Genomic DNA, 8,795 nt, shown 5'->3' with positions numbered 1-8,795 from the left:
CTTCACCACATCCGTTGCCTCAAATGTATGGCAAACTCCGACTCCCTAAATCGCAACATCAGCTGCTCGTTGGACGTATTTGACACTGCGCTGCTATCGCTGTCCTAACTGTGTCAATGGCAGCCTTCTATTCCCCAATAGATTACGGCTTGGAGATGAGATGGGACACTTGCAGGTGTGCATGTAACAGTAGAACTTTAAACCGTCCCCTCGCCCATACCCGGGCTCGAACCAGGGACCCTCTGCACACATCAACCACAGTCACCCACGAAGCGTCGTTACCCATCGCTCAACAAAAGCCGCGGGGAACCACTACTTCAAGGTCTCAGAGCAAGTGACGTCACCGATTTGAAACGCTATTGAGCGCGAACACTGCTAACTAGCTAGCCGTTTCACATCCGTTACATGCAGGCCACATTCCTTATCACGCTCTTCTGACAATCCATCCCCTGTTACAAGTATCTTGTTTTTCCAACCAGATGCTTGGTTTCCAAATGGCGCTGTAATTTCGTTGGCTATACGGTCTCTCGTTGTCCAGAGACACTGAACATATGATACAGTGAGGCCACTTACCTTCCACGGACTTAAATCTGTATTCAAGGAAAACATCCAGGGGTTTTATTTCTTATTTATTTATTTATTGTTGAAAAGTTTCTTGTTCCACTCATGTGTTTTTGTGTAGCTGCTGAATTTTCCTTTGCAATGAGATTTTTGTTGTTGTTGTTGTTGCCTTTCTCTGTTTTTGCAAGTTAGTTTACATTAGCCTCACAGTAGTCCCCCTTGGAATTAGCCCACCTAACCTACACATAAAAAATCCCAGACAAAAACACTTATTTTTTCTAATTATCTTTCTCAAAAGGATTGATAGTCCCATACAATAACCTGTATTTGTATTTTATATAACTTTTTTTACATTTTTAATTGGTGTGGCAAAAAAGGCTCTAAAGTAAAACTGATGAAAATGTGACGAAGAAATTCACTTTTTGTCCTGAATACGAAACGTTATGTTTGGGGCAAATCCAACACATCCCTGAGTACCAGCATGGTGGTGGCTGCATCATGTTATGGGTATGCTTGTCATTGGCAAGGAATAGGGAGTTAAAAAAGAAACAGAATACAGCTAAGCACTGGAAAAAATCCTAGTGGAAAACTTGGTTCAGTCTGCTTTCCAACAGACACTGGGAGACAAATTCACCTTTCAGCAGGACAATAACCTAAAACACAAGGCCAAATATACACTGGAGTTGGTAAGCAAGAGTCTACGACTGAGAACAGGAACAAGTACAGGAAGTCCTGCTCCGACCTCCGCAGAATCATCAAACTAGCAAAAGGACAATATAGGAATAAGGTGGAATCATACTACATAGGCTCTGATGCCTGCCCATGTGTCAGGGGCTAGCTACAGTCTCTATGATGGATTACAAAGGAAGACCCAGCCGTGAGCCGCCCAACGATGACTCTCTTCCAGACAAACGCAATGTATTTGATGCTTCGACAATAACAACACCGTGCCGTGCGTGAGTTCCCCCCTCTACCGACCCAGAGGACTGGGTGATCCACATAGCTTGGTTCCTCTCTAGGTTTCTTTCTAGGGAGTTTTTCCTAGCCACCGTGCTTCTACACTTGCATCGCTTGCTGTTTGGAGTTTTAGGCTGGGTTTCTGTACAGCACTTTGAGATATCAGCTTATGTACGAAGGGCTATATAAATAAATTTGATTTGATCCCGCTCTCCGAGGCCGGCGCGAGGAAGGTGTTTAATCAGGTTAACCTGTTGAAACTCCCCATCCCGGATCCGGGATCGTGACTAAAGCCTCAGGCTCATTAGCATAACGCAACGTTAACGATTTCTGAAAATCGCAAATAAAATGAAAATAATGCGCCTGCTCTCAAGCTTAGCCTTTTCTTAACAACACTGTCATCTCAGATTTTCAAAATATGCTTTTGAACCATAGAAATTTACTAATTTGTGTAAGAGTATGCTAAGCTAGCTTAGCATTTTGAGTAGCATTTAGCACGCAACATTTTCACAAAAACCAGATAACCAAATAAATAAAATCATTTACCTTTGAAGAGCTTCGGATGTTTTCAATGAGGAGACTCTCAGTTACATACCAAATGCGCAGTTTTTCCTGAAAGTGTCTGTGTGTAGGAGAAATCGTTCCGTTTTGTACATCGCATTTGGCTACCGAAACGAACCGAAAATTCAGTCACCTACAACGTCAAACTTTTTCCGAATTAACTCCATAATATCGACCGAAACATGGCAAACGTTGTTTGGAATCAATCCTCAAGGTGTTTTTTCACATCTCTTCATTGATATATCGTTCGTGGAAGCTTGCATTCTTCTCTAAATTCCATGGAAAAATACTTGCAGCTGACTTTTGCGCACCAATTTCGGCGCAGGACACCGGGCGGACACCTGGTAAATGTGGTCTCTTATGGTCAATCTTCCAATGATATGCCTACAAATACGTCACAATGCTGCAGACACCTTGGGGAAACGACAGAAAGGGCAGACTTACTCCTCTCGCATTCACAGCCATATAAGGAGACAATGGAAAACAGAGCCTCAAAAATCCTGCTCATTTCCTGGATGCCGTCTCATCTTGGTTTTGCCTGAAGCTCACGTTCTGAGGCACGCACAGAAAATATCTTTGTAGTTCTGGACACGTCAGAGTGTTTTCTTTCGAAAGCTATCAATTATATGCATAGTCGAGCATCTTTTTGTGACAAAATATCTTGTTTAAAACGGAAACGTTTTTCATCCAAAAATGAAATAGCGCCCCCATAGCATCAAGAGGTTTACAGAGGGCTAGAAGGTATTCCAGGGAGCGTTTCTCAGAGCAGTTCAGCTGGCAGGCATATTCAGGGTTATTTTCAACCTTTCCTTGTCCCAGTCTGTAATCCGCTCATGTCTTATAACCACCATCATTTATGTTCCCAAGAACTCTAAGGCCACAATGACTACCACCTTGTAGCACTCACATCTGTAATCAGGAAGTGCTTTGAGAGGCTGGTTATGGCAACACATCAACTTCCATCATCCCAGTCACCTTAGACCAGGGGTCTCCAGCCGTGTTCCTGGAGTGCTTACAATCCTGTAGGTTTACACTCTAACCCCAGTTGTAACTAACCTGATTCAATTTATTAACTAGCTAATCATTAGAATCAGGTGAAGCTAGATTAGGGTTGGACTGAACCTACAGGACGGTAGCTCTCCACTCCAATTTGCATACTGACCCCAACAGATCCATAGACGACGCAATCTCGATTGCCCTCACCAACCGAGATAAGAGGAATATCAGTGGTGTATTGTACTTAAGTAAAACATACTTTAAAGTACTACTTAATTGTTTTTTTGGGGGTGTCTGTACTTTACTATTTATATTTTTGACAACTTTTACTTCACTTACATTCCTAAAGAAAATAATGTACTTTTTACTCCATACATTTTCCCTGACACCCAAAAAGTACTTGTTTACATTTAGACAGGAAAATGGTCAGATTCTCTCACACTTATCAAGAAAACATCCCTGGTCATACCTATTGCCTCTGGATCTGGTGGACTCACTAAACAGAGAACATCCCTGGTCATCCCTACTGCCTCTGATCTGGGGGACTCACTAAACAGAGAACATCCCTGGTCCTCCCTACTGCCTCTGATCTGGGGGACTCACTAAACAGAGAACATCCCTGGTCATCTACTGCCTCTGATCTGGTGGTCTCACTACACACAAATGCTTTGTTTGTAAATTATGTCTGAGTGTTGGAGTGTGACCCTGGCTATCCGTAAATAAAATAACTAGAAAATTGTGCCGTCTGGTTTTCTTTTAATGTAAGGATTTAAAAAAATATTAAATTATTTAACTTTTGATACTTAAGTATATTTTAGCAATTACATTTACTTTGAATACTTAAGTATATTTCAGATCAAATACTTAGACTTTTACTCAAGTAGTATTTTACTGGGTGACTCACTTTTACTTGAGTAATTGTCTATTAAGGTACAGAACTAGTCAAAAGTTTGGACACACCTTATTCAAGGGTTTTTCTTTATTTTTACTATTTTCTACATTGTAGAATAATAGTGAAGACATCAAAACTATGAAATAGCACATATGAAAGCATTTAGTAACCAAAAAAGTGTTAACCAAATCAGAATATTCTCTCAACCAGCTTCATGAGGTAGTCACCTGGAATGCAGTTCAATTAACAGGTGTGCCTTCTTAAGTTAATTTGTGGAATTTCTTAACCTTCGTAATGTGTTTCAGCTAATCAGTTGTGTTGTGACACGGAAGGGGTGGTATACAGAAGATACCCCTATTTAGTACAAGACCAAGTCTATATTATGGCAAGAACAGCTCAACTAGGCAAAAAGAAACGACAGTCCATCATTTACAATACATTACTGATCACATGTATAGTACTGTACATGTGACCATTAAGGTACTGTACATGTGATCAGTAAGGTACTGTACATGTGACCATTAAGGTACTGTACATGTGACCATTAAGGTACTGTACATGTGACCAGTAAGGTAATGTACTGTACATGTGATCAGTAAGGTAATGTACATGTGATCAGTAAGGTAATTAACTATACATGTGACCAGTAAGGTAATGTACTATACATGTGACCAGTAATGTACTGTACATGTGACCAGTAAGGTAATGTACATGTGACCATTAATGTAATGTACTATACATGTGACCAGTAAGGTAATGTATATACACGTGATCAATAAGGTAATGTACATGTGATCAGTAAGGTAATGTACTATACATGTGACCAGTAAGGTAATGTATATACATGTGACCATTAAGGTACTGTACATGTGATCAGTAATAGGCATACTGGTTGGAGAGTCCTGGAGAGTCCTGGAGAGTCCTTGTTTCAACCTACAGGAGGGTAGCTCTCCAGGAACAGGGTTGGAGAGTCCTGGTTTCAACCTACAGGAGGGTAGCTCTCCAGGAACAGGGTTGGAGAGCTCCGTTTTAATAGCCTACAGGAGGGTAGCTCTCCAGGAACAGGATTGGAGAGCCCTGGTTTAAACCTACAGGAGGGTAGCTCTCCAGGAACAGGGTTGGAGAGTCCTGGTTTCAACCTACAGGAGGGTAGCTCTCCAGGAACAGGGTTGGAGAGTCCTGGTTTCAACCTACAGGAGGGTAGCTCTCCAGGAACAGGGTTGGAGAGGCCTGGTTTCAACCTACAGGAGGGTAGCTCTCCAGGAACAGGGTTGGAGAGTCCTTGTTTCAACCTACAGGAGGGTAGCTCTCCAGGAACAGGGTTGGAGAGTCCTTGTTTCAACCTACAGGAGGGTAGCTCTCCAGGAACAGGGTTGGAGAGTCCTGGTTTCAACCTACAGGAGGGTAGCTCTCCAGGAACAGGGTTGGAGAGTCCTTGTTTCAACCTACAGGAGGGTAGCTCTCCAGGAACAGGGTTGGAGAGTCCTGGTTTCAACCTACAGGAGGGTAGCTCTCCAGGAACAGGGTTGGAGAGTCCTTGTTTCAACCTACAGGAGGGTAGCTCTCCAGGAACAGGGTTGGAGAGTCCTGGTGTAAACCTACAGGAGGGTATCTCTCCAGGAACAGGGTTGGAGAGTCCTGGTGTAAACCTACAGGCGGGTATCTCTCCAGGAACAGGGTTGGAGAGTCCTGGTGTAAACCTACAGGCGGGTATCTCTCCAGCAACAGGGTTGGAGAACCCAGGTTTAAACCTACAGGAGGGTATCTATCCAGGAACAGGGTTGGAGAGTACTGGTTTAAACCTACAGGAGGGCAGCTCACCAGGAACAGGGTTGGAGAGTCCTGGTGTAAACCTATAGGAGGTTAGCTCTCCAGGAACAAGGTTGGAGAGTCCTGGTTTAATAACCTACAGGAGGGTAGCTCTCCAGGAACAGGGTTGGAGAGCCCTGGTTTAATAGCCTACAGGAGGGTAGCTCTCCAGGAACAGGGTTGGAGAGTCCAGGTTTAAACCTACAGGAGGGCAGCTCTCCAGGAACAGGGTTGGAGAGTCCTGGTGTAAACCTACAGGAGGGTATCTCTCCAGGAACAGGGTTGGAGAACCCTGGTTTAAACCTACAGGAGGGTATCTCTCCAGGAACAGGATTTGAGAGCCCTGGTTTAATAGCCTACAGGGGGGTAGCTCTCCAGGAACAGGGTTGGGGAGCCCAGGTTTCATAGCCTACAGAAGGGTAGCTCTCCAGGAACAGGGTTGGAGAGCCCTGGTTTAATAGCCTACAGGAGGGTAGCTCTCCAGGAACAGGGTTGGAGAGCCTTGGTTTAAACCTACAGGAGGGTAGCTCTCCAAGAACAGGGTTGGAGAGTCCTGGTTTAAACCTACAGGAGGGCAGCTCACCAGGCACAGGGTTGTAGAGTCCTGGTGTAAACCTACAGGAGGGTAGCTCTCCAGGAACAGGGTTGGAGAGCCCTGGATTAAACCTACAGGAGGGTAGCTCTCCAGGAACAGGGTTGGAGAGCCCTGGTGAAAACCTACAGGAGGGTAGCTCTCCAGGAACAGGGTTGGAGAGTCCTGGTGTAAACCTACAAGAGGGTAGCTCTCCATGAACAGGGTTGGAGAGCCCTGGTGTAAACATACAGGAGGGTATCTCTCCAGGAACAGGATTGGAGAGCCCTGGTTTAAACCTACAGGAGGGTAGCTCTCTAGGAACAGGATTGGAGAGCCCTGGTTTAACAGCCTACAGGAGGGTCGCTCTCCAGGAACAGGGTTGGAGAGCCCTGGTTTAAACCTACAGGAGGGTATCTCTCCAGGAACAGGGTTGGAGAGCCCTGGTTTAAACCTACAGGAGGGTAGCTCTCCAGGAACAGGGTTGGAGAGTCCTGGTGTAAACCTACAAGAGGGTAGCTCTCCATGAACAGGGTTGGAGAGCCCTGGTGTAAACATACAGGAGGGTATCTCTCCAGGAACAGGATTGGAGAGCCCTGGTTTAAACCTACAGGAGGGTAGCTCTCTAGGAACAGGATTGGAGAGCCCTGGTTTAACAGCCTACAGGAGGGTCGCTCTCCAGGAACAGGGTTGGAGAGCCCTGGTTTATACCTACAGGAGGGTAGCTCTCCAGGAACAGGGTTGGAGAGCCCTGGTTTAAACCTACAGGAGGGTAGCTCTCCAGGAACAGGGTTGGAGAGCCCTGGTGTAAACATACAGGAGGGTATCTCTCCAGGAACAGGATTGGAGAGCCCTGGTGTAAACATACAGTAGGGTAGCTCTCTAGGAACAGGATTGGAGAGCCCTGGTTTAATAGCCTACAGGAGGGTCGCTCTCCAGGAACAGGGTTGGAGAGCCCTGGTTTAAACCTACAGGAGGGTAGCTCTCCAGGAACAGGGTTGGAGAGCCCTGGTGTAAACCTACAGGAGGGTATCTCCCCAGGAAACGGGTTGGAGAGCCCTGGTTTAAACCTACAGGAGGGTATCTCTCGAGGAACAGGGTTGGAGAGTCATGGTGTAAACCTACAGGAGGGTAGCTCTCCAGGAACAGGGTTGGAGAGTCCTGGTTTTATACCTACAGGAGGGTAGCTCTCCAGGAACAGGATTGGAGAGCCCTGGTTTAATAACCTACTGGAGGGTAGCTCTCCAGGAACAGGGTTGGGGAGCCCTGGTTTCATAGCCTACATGAGGGTTGCTCTCCAGGAACAGGGTTGGAGAGCCCTGGTTTAAACCTACAGGAGGGTATCTCTCCAGGAACAGGGTTGGAGAGTCCTGGTTTAAACCTACAGGAGGGCAGCTCACCAGGAACAGGGTTGGAGAGTCCTGGTGTAAACCTACAGGAGGGTATCTCTCGAGGAACAAGGTTGGAGAGTCCTGATGTAAACCTACAGGAGGTTAGCTCTCCAGGAACAGGGCTGGAGAGTCTTGGTGTAAACCTACAGGAGCGTTTCTCTCCAGGAACAGGGTTGGAGAGTCCTGGTTTCAACCTACAGGAGGGTAGCTCTCCAGGAACAGTATTTGAGAGCCCTGGTTTAATAGCCTACAGGAGGGTAGCTCTCCAGGAACAGGGTTGAGGAGCCCAGGTTTCATAGCCTACAGAAGGGTAGCTCTCCAGGAACAGGGTTGGAGAGCCCTGGTTTAATAGCCTACATGAGGGTAGCTCTCCAGGAACAGGGTTGGAGAGTCCTGGTGTAAACCTACAAGAGGGTAGCTCTCCATGAACAGGGTTGGAGAGCCCTGGTTTAAAGCTACAGGAGGGTAGCTCACCAGGCACAGGGTTGTAGAGTCCTGGTGTAAACCTACAGGAGGGTATCTCTCGAGGAACAGGGTTGGAGAGCTCCTGGATTAAACCTGCAGGAGGGTAGCTCTCCAGGAACAGGGTTGGAGAGCCCTGGTGTAAACCTACAGGAGGGTAGCTCTCCAGGAACAGGGTTGGAGAGTCCTGGTGTAAACCTATAAGAGGGTAGCTCTCCAGGAACAGGGTTGGAGAGCCCTGGTTTAAACCTACAGGAGGGTATCTCTCCAGGAATAGGGTAGCTCTCCAGGAACAGGGTTAGAGAGTCCTGGTTTAAACCTACAGGAGGGTATCTCTTGAGGAACAGGGTTGGAGAGCCCTGGTTTAAACCTACAGGGGGGTAGCTCTCCAGGAACAGGGTTGGAGAGCCCTGGTGTAAACCTATAAGAGGGTAGCTCTCCAGGAACAGGGTTGGAGAGTCCTGGTGTAAACCTACAGGAGGGTATCTCTTGAGGAACAGGGTTGGAGAGTCCAGGTTTAAACCTACAGTAGGGCAGCTCTCCAGGAACAGGGTTGGAGAGTCCTGGTGTAAACCTACAGGAGGGTATCTCTCCA

Source organism: Oncorhynchus masou, unplaced genomic scaffold, assembly GCF_036934945.1.
Source record: "Oncorhynchus masou masou isolate Uvic2021 unplaced genomic scaffold, UVic_Omas_1.1 unplaced_scaffold_3340, whole genome shotgun sequence".
Lineage (NCBI taxonomy): Eukaryota > Metazoa > Chordata > Actinopteri > Salmoniformes > Salmonidae > Oncorhynchus > Oncorhynchus masou.
This window is presented reverse-complemented; position numbering follows the sequence as displayed.